This window comes from Gossypium hirsutum, chromosome A01 (genome assembly GCF_007990345.1).
Source record: "Gossypium hirsutum isolate 1008001.06 chromosome A01, Gossypium_hirsutum_v2.1, whole genome shotgun sequence".
NCBI lineage: Eukaryota > Viridiplantae > Streptophyta > Magnoliopsida > Malvales > Malvaceae > Gossypium > Gossypium hirsutum.
In genome coordinates, this window is record NC_053424.1 from 31,035,250 (window position 1) to 31,048,175 (window position 12,926).

A 12,926-nucleotide genomic window follows, 5' to 3' on the forward strand; every position below is an offset into this window, starting at 1 on the left:
AAGCCGACCCTATGAACCTGACCCTCTCTAAGTTCAATCTAATATAAGGGCTTTCGACACTTACGTCCATACAAAGCCTCAAAAGGCACCATTTTCAGACTTGACTGATAACTATTGTTGTTGGCAAACTTTACCAGCGGTAAATACTTTTCCCAACTACCTTGGAATTCAAGAACACAACACCGCAACATGTCATCATGAATCTAAATTACTCACTCTGACTGGCTGTCAGTTTGCGAATACAAAACCATGCTAAAATTTAATTTCGTCCCTAATGCCTCCTGTAACTTCTTCTAGAACCGTGAGGTAAATCTCAGATCTCTACCCGAGATAATCGACAAAGGCACTCCATGAAGTCTTACAATTTCAGAAACATACAACTCGGCTAGTTTATCAAGCGAGTAGTCGGTACGCTCCGAGATAAAATGTGCTGACTTTGTGAGACTATCAACAACAACCCAAACAATCCTTTTTCTTTGGCGTCAAAGGCAACCCCGACACGAAATCCATGGTTATCGGGTCCCATTTCCACTCGAGAACCATTACGGGTTGAAGCAAACCTGAAGGTACTTGGTGTTCAGCCTTCACTTGCTGACAAACTAGACACTTAGAAATGAACTCTGAAATGTCTCTTTTCATTCCCGACCACCAATACATTTTCTTCAGGTCATTATACATTTTAACACTACCTGGATAGATAGATAAGCAACCACTATGTGCCTCATGCAAAATCCATAAAATAAGCTCGTCGTCTTTAGGTACATGATAAACGCCAAATTATACATATCTACGCCCCAAATACTTAGTTTATTTATGGATGTTTATTACTAGATTTGTGGATTTTGGTGCTCTTAATCCGGTTATTTCATGTTTTGTACTCAGGAGAGCACCAAGAGTAGAAAGGAGCCAAAAACGAGCTACGAAGCGACAAAAACGGACCAAATTAAGAAGATGACATGGCCTAAGCCTTGCCACACGGGCATCTCACACTCCCGTGACCTTCATGGGTGTCGACCAAGGTTTTCACGATTCACACGGCCTGGCCATTCAGCCTACACGGCCCTGTGCAATTCAATGGATCGAACACGGCCTGGTAATCACTTCACACGGTTGTGGCACACGGGCGTGTCCCTTTTTCAAAGAGTTGTATTTTACATGGAAAAGGGTACTTAGGGAGGAAGAAAGCCAATCCAAAGCCTATATAAACACCCTAAGTGTGACCTAGAAAGAGGCCACTTTTTTCAGAACTTTTCTGGAATACAGGACCACTGGCCGGGAATTACTTGAAGGAAGCCAGACGATCCATCTCAAAATCGGGAGCTACTCCAAGACTGAAGATCTCTCTCAGAATTCCTTTAGGGGTTTTAGAGTTTTCTTTATGTTTTGTTATTTTCATACTTTTGAGATGTACTCTAATTTTATTATGAACTAAACCCCTTAGATACCTAAGGGGGATAAAACCTATGATGGATCTTGTTATTATTATCTGAACTGTATGGTAAATACTTGATTTGTTCTTAATTATGTGTTCTTAATGCTTGAGTTAATATTCCGGGTATTAATTCATGATTTGATATGCTTATGCAAAGGAGGAATAGACCTTGCCTAAGAATAGATTTGGCAGAATTAAGCGGAGTTAATCGAATGCCTAGAAATAGGGTTACGAGATTTTGCCAGATTAGGGTGAAACCTAATAAGGGGATCCATAGATCGAGTTAATGCAACCCTAGAATGTTAATTAGAGAAAAGTCTTGATTATTCAATCTAGAAATTAGACATTATTAGTCTTGAATAGGGATAATAACTTAACTTAGGGATCTCTAATGAACAAGTCAAGTGAATAAATCGTCCGGTTCAAAGTTAGATAACAAGTGAAATCTAGGTGGATTCCTCCTTGGGTGTCGTCTTTATCAATTGCTTTTCTTCACGTCTTTTTCCAAATTTTCTCTTTGCTTTAATTAAATCAGTTAATTAAAACAGACCCTTTTATTCTTAGGCTAGAAAATAAAAAGTTAGTTATTGCTAGTACTTTTGGTTCCCTTGGGTACGATATCCCGGTCTTGCCGTTACTATACTATTGTTCGATAGGTGCGCTTGCCTTTTCATCGTGATAATAGTTAGTCTAGGTTTGATCTTCAATATAAATATTTATTACTTGGTACGAATCACGCGATCAAGTTTTTGGCGCCGTTGCTGGAGAACTGAAATATTAGGAACACTAAATTTTTATTACTTTAGCTATTTATTTTTCTTGTAATTTTATTTTATTTTATTATTTATTAATTTACTTTTTCTATCTCTTGGCAAGTTTTTATAGTTTATGACTAGAAGAAACCCATCAGGACAACTACTTTTTGACAAAGAAATCGATCGTACAATTCGCAAAAATCAAAGAGAAATAAGACGTAGTTTACGAAAAACAGAGAACGAGCGAGAAGACGATACTCAAACCCCAACCGACGAGATGGCTAAAAACCCAGGCGATCAACTACCTCCTGCAATTGCAGCTAATCAAAATCCTGCTCCATGTACTATGTATGATTATGCTTAACCTTCTTTAACAGGAACTGAGTCTAGTATAGTTAGACCTGCTATTGCTGTGAATAATTTCGAACTAAAACCTAACACAATTCAGATGATACAGTAATTTGTTCAGTTTGATGGTTTGCAGGATGAGGATCCCACCACGCACTTGGAGAATTTTCTTGAATTTTGCGATACATTCAAAATCAATGGCGTTTCTAATGATTCCATTCATCTTTTGTTATTTCCCTTTTCACTGAGAAACAAAGCTAAACAGTGTTTGAACTCATTACCGTGAGGGTCTATCACTACTTGGGAACAAATGACCAAGAAATTTTTATTAAAATATTTTCCGCCGACTAAAACAGCTAAATTACGTAATGGTATCTCTTCTTTTGTGCAGATGAATTTAGAAACACTTTACGATGCATGGGAGAGATACAAGGACTTACTAAGAAGGTGCCCTCACCATGGGTTACCGCTTTGGCTTCAAGTACAAACATTCCACAATGGTTTGAATCCCTCGACTCGACAAATGGTTGACGCAACTGCTAGCGGAACCATCAACAATAAAACACCGGAAGATGCATATGAATTTATAGATGAGATGTCACTAAATAACTACCAGTGGCAAGTTATGAGGACAAAGCCCACGAAAACAGCCAGTGTCTATAACATCGATTCAGTCACCATGCTCTCAAATCAGGTAGAACTTCTCAATAAAAAGATTGATAGTTTTCTTGGTTCTACGCAGGTACATCTAGTAATGAGGTGTGACTCAAGTGGAGGAGGTGTGCATACAGAATATGAATCCTTCAATCCCACAACCGAAGAGGAACAAGTCCACTATATAGGTAATAATAACTTTTGTGACACCCCTAATTTGACCCTAGTCGGAAAGTGGTTTCGGGACCACGAAACCGAGTCATAAAAATAATTAACAGTCATATTCGATGCTTATTATATGTGAATATGAATGTGTGGAAGTTTCATACTTTAATTTTATCATTTGTATGCGAAATTATTAAATAGGACTTGTATGAGAAAATTTAGAAATGTGCTAGGCAAATGCTAAAGTGGCCTATTAATATATGTTGGAAAGTGCTTGTACTTGCATGTCAAATTAGCCAAACTATAGGTAGTGGCCGGCCATGCTACAAATTATATAATCAAATATGAATTTTCTACTAACTTTAATTAGCTAGATGCCATATTATCATGGGTAAATGCAATAAAATAAAGAAAGAATAATTAAAGGAAGGAAATGGGTGAAAGGAACAAAGTCTTCATCCATGTTTCTTCCTAGCCGATTCTAAAGGAAGCAAAGAACAACCATTCGGTGATCTTGAACTCAAGAATAAGGTGAGTAGTTCATGCTAATTCTTGAAATTTTAGTATATTTTGAGTTAGTTCTTAAGTTCCTTGCTTAACCCATGACAAAATTTTGAGTTGGGTAATGTCTTAAGCTTTCGGCCATAGTAGAAATTAAGGGGCTAGATTTTTTTTTTTGTGGTTATTTGAAGTTTAACTAGTTAATACTTAAGTGTTGGTATTTGTATATGAAATAGATGAATGTGAAATGGTTGAGTTACTTGAACAATTCGGCTTTGTAATTGATTTTTTTAGTATAGACCTTGAGTAATGCTAGACATAGATTTTGGTTTTGATAGTGCTTATATGAGTTTAATCAATTCAATTTTGATAATATAATGATAGCTTAAGATAAACAACATTCGGCTATGAATTTTTGTGTTGAATCGAAAATGGATGCTAGTTGAGCTATGAACAATTACTTAATAACGAAGAGAATATAAGCTTAATGCTAAAGTAGCATTCAACCTCGGAGTAAGTTAAATTAGTAGGAAAATAAATTTTGAGATGGAAAATTTTGTGCTTGACTAAAGAAAAGAAATCGTTGAAGAGTGTTTGTGAACATGGTAAGTGAATTCGGTTAGTGAGCAAATGAAATAAAAAATTTTTGGAATTTGATTTTTGTTTTGGGTATGTATGACCAAGTATATTCGGCTACAATAATAATATAATTACATGATGTTATATTATGATTATTGAGCTTATGTATGTGGGTGCATGTATATCTAGTAATATAATGACATTTGGCTTTGATAGTCGATTGATAAGTTATTACTTTAATTACAAGAGCATTTGGTGAAAGTAACATTTGTGTATGAACATATATTAGTTATGAAATCGGTAGGTTTAAGACTAATTGTGGTAATGATAATATATTAAAATGAGATGGATATTTCATTACTGAATGTGAATAATAAGTAAACACTATTGATCAGAATATTAAACATCTCTATCTATACTTATTTAGCTCAAGAGCAAGTGGGGTCAAAGTTTGATAAAGGAAAGGAAAAAGTGATCGAATAGCCGCCGAAATCGTTCGACAACATCCTAGGTAAGTTTTAAGTGATTAAACGTTGAGTAAATTCAATTATAATAGGACATGATGAGTTGATTTAATAAGATATGATGTGGCCATGATATGTTCTAAGCTCAAATGGTAAGTTCTTAAGTGTTTGAGCTTGGGAATTTAAGGGTAATTTGAAATAGTCTGCTTAGGATAGCAGCAGTAACGTGACTTTAGAAAATCACCATAAATTTGTGGATTTGTATTAGAGGCTGAATGAGACATGAAATTAAAGCTTAATGAGTCTAGTTTCTTATAAAAGAAAGCAAAGGAATTTCCGATAATGAGATACTTAAAGTTGTGTGAGACAGCGCAGAATGACACTGTAATCCTCTGTTCTGTTTTAGAAAATCATTATAAATTGTAAAAAAATGGTTATAAGATAAAATTTATATGCTTAGACTCCTTAATGAGTCTAGTTTCAAATGAAATCAAATACAACACATTTTGAATTCTGTAAAATGAGAAATTTGATTCGTAGTGAAGAGTGGTCAGATTAGTCAAATAGTGAATTAGGGGAAACTTTAAGAAAAATCTGGTATTGATTGGCCAAACCTAAAATTCTGGAAATTTTATGGATGGAAGATATACGAGTCTATATTCAGGAAAAATTAACAGAAAGTGATTTGGAGTTTTGTAGCTCCAGTTATAAATAATTTAGTGACTATTGCTCAGGAAAAATAGCTTGTGCTGAATTTGAGATTGTGTTGTAAACCTTGATAAACTTGTTTTAGTTGCTCATAAGCTATTGATTAAACCCATACGTGAATTCTAAATTGTGATATTGGAAAATGATAGATGTAGATTCAGCCAAGACAGTGTGTATACGTGAAAGTATATGTGGTATGTGAAGTATATTTGGATAATTGTGATGTGAATACATGAAAATCTATATTTTGATTTAGGATTCTATGTGATGGATGTGAACATGCATATATGAGATAAGGCCTAATGGCTGATGTGATGAATGTGAAAGTGTATATATGTGATAAGGCCTAATAGCCGATGTGATGAATGTGAAAGTGTATATATGTGATAAGGCCTAATGGCCGATGTGATGAATGTGAAAGTGTATATATGTGATAAGGCCTAATGGCCGATGTGATGAATGTGAAAGTGTATATATGTGATAAGGCCTAATGGCCGATGTGATGAATGTGAAAGTGTATATATGTGGTAAGGCCTAATAGCCGATGTGATGAATGTGAAAGTGTATATATGTGATAAGGCCTAATGGCCAACGTGATGGATGTGAAAGTGTATATATGTGATAAGTCCCGAAGGGCATTTGTGTCAGTACTATATCCGGGTTTTAATGGATGTGAAAGTGTATAAATGTGATAAGTCCCGAAGGGCATTTGTGTCAGTACTATATCCGAGTTAAAACCCCGCAGGCTTTATGTGAGAACATTATCATTGATTAATGTCCGTAAGCTTCGTGCTCGTACTATATCCGAGCTCTAAAGACCCGATGACTACGTGTGGGGATTTTGTCCGTGTAAGACCCGATAACTTCGTGTGGAGATTATGTCCGGGTAAGACTTCGTAATAAGAATTGCTTATAAATATATTCAATGCGAAAGGTTAAACAGGTATGTACTCCAAGTTTATATGTGAGCTTGATTTGCACTAAATCATAAGGTAGTTATGTGATGCATACGAGAGCAATCTATGAGACTATTCCTATGATTATGTGACATCGGATCAGTGTGAGAGGTTATGTGAAATCATACGATATATCTATGTCACATGAGCTCACTTTTATGTGAAAGTTTATCTGACTATTGTATATGATGAGATGTGCATATTCGGTAAAGGGATGGTATGCCCGAAGGAAGAGTGAAATAAAAATACGAACAACTATGTTATAATTTGATTGTTATCTGTTGACACTGCTTAAAACTTACTAGGCATTGTAATGCTTACTCCGTTTACTTTGTTTCCTCTGTTTTATAGATCTCATTGCGAAGCTACAGGCTCGGGGATCGTCAGCAACTAGTCACACTATCACTATCCACTGCTTGTTACTGTTATGTTTAGAACTATTTTATGGCATGTATAGAATAGACTAGTGGCGGAAGAATATTTTTGGTTAATGTATATAAGCCATGCGAAAATGGCATCTTTTGAATGTTTACTTAGTGAAGTTTAAATTTTATCTCTGGCTGTGCTTAGTACTTATTTAAATGAATGATCTTTATTTCAAGAAAAAGTTTAAAATTTTACTGTTCTGACATGAGTTACAAGTCCGGTAATGCCCCTTACCTATTCTGGCGACGGTTACGGGATAGGGGTGTTACAACTTTAGATCTCAAAATAACCCATATAGTAATACTTATAATGCAGGTTGGAGGAACTACCCAAATTTTTCTTGAGGAGGTCAAGGAAATCCAAAGCCACAAAATCCTCAGGGTTTTCAACAGCCACCTTATCAATAGGAGAAAAAACTAAACCTTGAAGAGATGCTTTCTAAATTCATCTCGATGTCAGAAACCCATTTCCAAAATACCGAGACAGCACTTAAGAATCAACAAGCATCGATCCAAGGACTCAAAACTCAGATAGGCCAACTGTCCAAACTAATCTCCGAACGACCACAAGATAGCCTACCAAGTAATACTGAACCTAATCCGAATGAACACCTCAATGCAATTAGCACTCAAGATAAGGAAGGATTCATTGCACCTGAGCCAGAAATACAGCAAGACAACACGATGAACAAAGGACGAGAAGAGGTAAAAAATAATGATCCCAAACAGGTAAATACAAATCATGAACCTCGTGTGCCATATCCTAAAGCGATGATAAAAGACAGAACAGAAGAACAAATCGGTAAGTTTGTCAAACTCTTTTTAAAGAAATTACATATTAACTTACCCTTTATTGAAGTTCTTTCGCAGATGCCCAACTCAGCAAAATTCTTAAAGGAACTTCTGAGCAATAAAAGGAAATTAGACGTTACATCACATTTGGAACTCAATGCAGTTTGCTCAGCTATTCTAAAGAATAAGCTACCTAACAAATTAAAAGATCCAGGGAGTTTTACAATTCCTTGTTTAATTGGTAGTCTATCTATGAATAATGCTTTAGCTGATCTAGGAGCAAGTATAAATGTTATGCCGTACAAAATGTTTAAAAGACTAGGTGTCGGTAAACCCAAACAGACTAGGATGAGCATACAATTAGCTGACAAAACAGTTAGATTTCCTAAGGGTATTATTGAAGACGTTCTCAATAAATTTATTTACCTAGTAAACTTCATTGTCTTAGATATGGATGAGGATAACGAGATACCTTTAATTTTAGGACGACCATTTTTAGCAACTGCCAGAATCATTATTAATGTAGGCACAAGAGAGCTAACACTTCGTGCAGGTGATGACGCAGTAACACTCCAAGCACACGACTCAGTCAAAACCTCTAAGACTCTCAAGATAATGCTACAAAAACTGTCGATGATAAAACTAATATTCAATCGTCCTTGCAGGAACTTCCTCGAACAAAGACAATAGAGACAGTCCGCTACTATCATGAAGAGAACAAATACGTCCATGAAGAACGAAGACTACGGATAGAGGAGGTAGATGAATGGTAAGAACACAAACCGAGAACACATGATAAACCAAAACTACAGAAAAACAAGCCCGATACCTCTCCTAATCAACTTAAGGTTGGCGATACAGTCTTACTAGATGCCGTTGATCCTCACATTGTCACTACCACACCAAATGAGGAAATCCCTTTTACGGTACTTAGTATTTTTCCATTCGGTACAGTGGAGGTGAGTCATCCCAAGTTCGGCACTTTTAAGGTAAACAACACCCGATTAAAACCTTATTTTAAAATTGACAACAGGAATGAGGAGTATGAATTCCTCGAACCACCATGATCATTCAACGGAGAGGTAAGTCGAGCTTAGAATATAATAAGCACTTCTCGGGAGGCAACCCGAGCACTAACAAATTTTGATTTCTTTATTTTTATTTTTATTTTCTCACACATCGAAGCAATTAACTTAATCTTTGAATTGAAAAGTTTTTCAGCACACACGGCCAAGCACACGGGCGTGCCTAAAGTCGTGGCCAAACAGGGGAAGAGACACGGCCGTGCGATACGGCCGTGTTGAAGTAGGACATGATTTCCCCAAAACACGGGGTGTGATAAATCTCCATGGCCGTGCGACATGGCGGTGGGTGAACTTGATAGGAACACACGGGCGTGGGGATGAAAACCCACGGGCGTGCCAGGGATGAGGCTCGATTCTGTTACACCGTGTACAACAATACACAGGTGTGCTATCATAACACATAGGCGTGGGAGATGCGAACAAAGCTAGGCATGGCTGTGCGCCATGGCCGTGTGCCACACATGCCCAAGACACACGGGCGTGGGACAGTAGCTGGGCACGACCTAAATTGAAAAATTTGAAAAACACGGGCTTACCTTCAAAGTACACGGGCGTGGCCCTAGGCCGTGTGACCCTCTCCTATATAAACAAACCACTGTTCATCTTCTTTCCCCTTTCAAAATCCTAGCCGAAAACTCCTCTTCCCCACTCCCTAATTCTTATTCTAGCCACCATTCCTAAGATTCTCATTTCCCTAACCCTAAAACCACCCTGAAATCCATTCCCATTGCATTAATCCCCACTTTCCCCTCTCTATACCCTCTATTTTTCCTCCACACGGGTATATCCCCGCGCCACACGCCCGTGCTCAACATCAACACGCCCGTGCACTGCCTTACAACAGCCTTTAGTTCACTTTCTCAACTTTAGTTTTCCAATTTGTATTACTATATTAGTATTCTACATGCTTTACATAGATATTGTAATATTTTGCTTTAGACAAGTAAAGAATTTTCCTTAGAACTTTCTATATTTGAATTATTTAAGCCACTAAATAGCATATACTAGTTTTGGGCCTCTTGCTTAACTGCTGATATATCTTGGATTCTATCAATGCTCATATATTTTTTAGGTACATTATGTCATCATCGAGAGGAAAGAAAATCACGGTCCCATCATCAAAGAGATGTAGGGGACCAGGTTCTTGCTTGGTGCGTGCTACAGCCGAAGTTCGGCACCCGTTCCTTGACTTTCCACAAGCTTCGCAGGAGGAGCTATTTCAAATACTACGTGCACAACCCATCACCACAGGTTGCTGCATCAACTGGGCTACCGTAGAGCAAGTCCAGCTCGCTAATGCCATCCATGTCCTCCTGTCCACAGATCCATGAGACAGTTTTCGCTATTACCGAGCCCACTTATTTAGAGCTAACTTTAGAATTATGCTCTATTTTTCATTTACAGGTGGTGATGACGAACAATGACGACCCAGGCACCATTCACTTCTGATTAGGCGGTCTAGTTCATGCGATGAGTGTCCCAGAGTTTGGAGTTGCTCTGGGACTTTACACCGACGAATTTATGGAGGAAGAGGACATGAATGCACTACCACACAATATCCATATCTCCCCCTCCTTGTGCTGGAAGGCTTTGGCACCACTCTCTCCCACCTACGACCCCAGCCGCTCGAAGGCCTCAGCTCTCCCCCCTTCCCTACGATATCTCCATGCCATATTGGCATACACCTTGACCGGGAGGAGAGAGAGCACCGGTGTCGTCAACACCCACGACGCCAACTATTTATGGTGCATGGCGAATGCACACGTAACTGACTTAGCATACTTCATTGCTTTCGCCATTCGCCATCAGACCGAGCAGCATAGGAAGGGAGTGACCTCCATTGGCCCCTATGTGACACACCTTGCCAGACACTTTGGCCTCCTCAACACCGCGACCTAGTCACAAGTGCTTACCCTGATAGGTCAGATGTCCCCACAGGGCATCACGACTATGATACACATGAGGATGATCGAGCGCCGACGTGGAATCGATCCTCCTCAGTACCGTCTCTCTCATGCCATTAACGAGGAGGATCTTGAGGACATCCCTGATGATGTTTCCCCATAGCATGAGGAGCCTTCTACCGCGCCACCTAGGGAACGACCAGCTCATGCGGCTGCTTCATTGGCACACCTTTCCGACCGACTCGCCCATTTCGAGCAGTATTGTACTACACAGTTCGAAATGATCCACGAGCGAGGTCGACGACGGGACCGACAGATAGACGATATGCAGGCCATGATGCAGCAGTTGTGCTATGCCAACACTTCCACATCGCCACTCTAGCACCACCACCTGAGGGCCCCACCGACGAGGATCATTGACTCCTATTTTTTTATTTATTCTTATTTCTATTTTATTTTATTTTTCTTTTTCTTTTGATTTTTATTTTCATTTCATTTTTATTATTTTATTTTATTTTGAAAGACATATATCTATTTTAGTAAATTTTACTTCTTCCATTTTCTGGTATTTCTAACAAGTAATCCTACTACGCTCTATTCCACACCAATTCTTAATAAGCTCTTCATTATTCTACAGACTTCCAAGCAAAGCTGCGAGGAATATTTTACGAAATGAGGAAACAAATGGGAAACAATACCTCACGAGTGCCATGTTTAACGTCCCAATTTCTTCATCTAGCCAAGAACAATTGCAGCTACCACTTTCACCGACCACTCCATCCTCAGAATCAAGCTCCACATCCATGTAATAGGGAGTTTCACCTCCTTTCCTCTTATGATTTTCTTTATTTTGAATAATCTATCTTTGTACATTGAGGGCAATGTACATCTTAAGTGTGGGGAGGTGAAGATGAAACCTAACTTTTTGAATTATTCTCAAATTCCTGAATTTGGTCTTGTGCTTTAGTGATTTTCTCATAATCTTGATCGAATAAATTCTGATTGATCCATAATTCTTGTTGATATGTCATGAATCAGACCATGGGAATTATGCATGATTATTTGATTATAGGACATTAGAGAATCGAGCATGATATGTTGATATTTTGAGAACTAAAATTTTTTAGATTATTTTCCTAAATTGAGGTATTATCTTGAATTCTTAAGTCTACGGCAATGACATCAAAAACCCAAATTTTTGGTGAGATTTTTGAGCCTTTTGAGGATATAGCTTTCTTTCTTGCTCACTTCTTTTGTGGTTTGAGTGTGTCAACATTGAATTGTTATTCTAGAACTTGCTTCGATTATACATATCGATATCACACGTATGATTTGATATACTGAGATGATAAAGGCATTTAGGATTTAACCCATTTAATCCATAAAAAGCCTTCCCACATAATTAAACCCTTAGTGAAACCCTTTGAGCCTAATAACCCTTTTTCATTGATTAACCCTCATCATTAACCCATTAACCCATTATTGTTGAAATCCTCCTACTGAATTTGACCCTTTTTATCGAGATTGAATTTAATATTGTTACCTCGCTATGTTCACCATTTTTTGTTACTGAATCATGAAGTATGATTTCTATACTGTATCAACTTGATTTGTTCTTAAAAAAACTCAGTATATTATTGTAATTCTCAGCAAGCTAAAGTTGTCATGAACTCATGTAAAATAGTTCTAGATATTTGTTTGTGGTTCAGTAATTAAGTTTTTGATAGTGGGGTAATATATTGAAATTATCTTGATTCTAACCCTTTTCTCTTCAGCTTGTATCCATACCTGTAACCTAAACCCCATTACAACCATGCAAAGACCTTTTGATTAGTATATCATATCATTTACAAGTGGTGGAGATTTGATTTTCATGCAAGCCTATGGTAATAACTTTTAATGTTAGACAATTGAGTGCTTAATCTTGATCCTTAAACACTTTAAGTGATTTGAGTGAATCTTTGGTGAGGATGTCATCTCTTGTATATTTAGGACTAAATTTAATTACTTGAAGGAAGGAGATTACCTATAATTTTGTTGTCAAATTATTCGGTTTAGATTGTTTGAGGCTTTTAATGCCCCTATAGTTGAATTCTCACTGTATGATTTTCTGTGGAATAACTTGTAACATTATCAGTAATGATTATGTGATTGAGAG

At 37.5% G+C, this 12,926-nt stretch overlaps 1 non-coding gene across 1 annotated transcript; it reads right to left on the minus strand.

The window, feature by feature from the left end:
- Positions 1-2,893: 2,893 nt before the first annotated feature.
- LOC121208138 (small nucleolar RNA R71) lies at positions 2,894-3,000 on the minus strand. Its single transcript, XR_005903111.1, has one exon. It is a non-coding gene; the product is annotated as a small nucleolar RNA R71 (small nucleolar RNA).
- Positions 3,001-12,926: the final 9,926 nt, after the last annotated feature.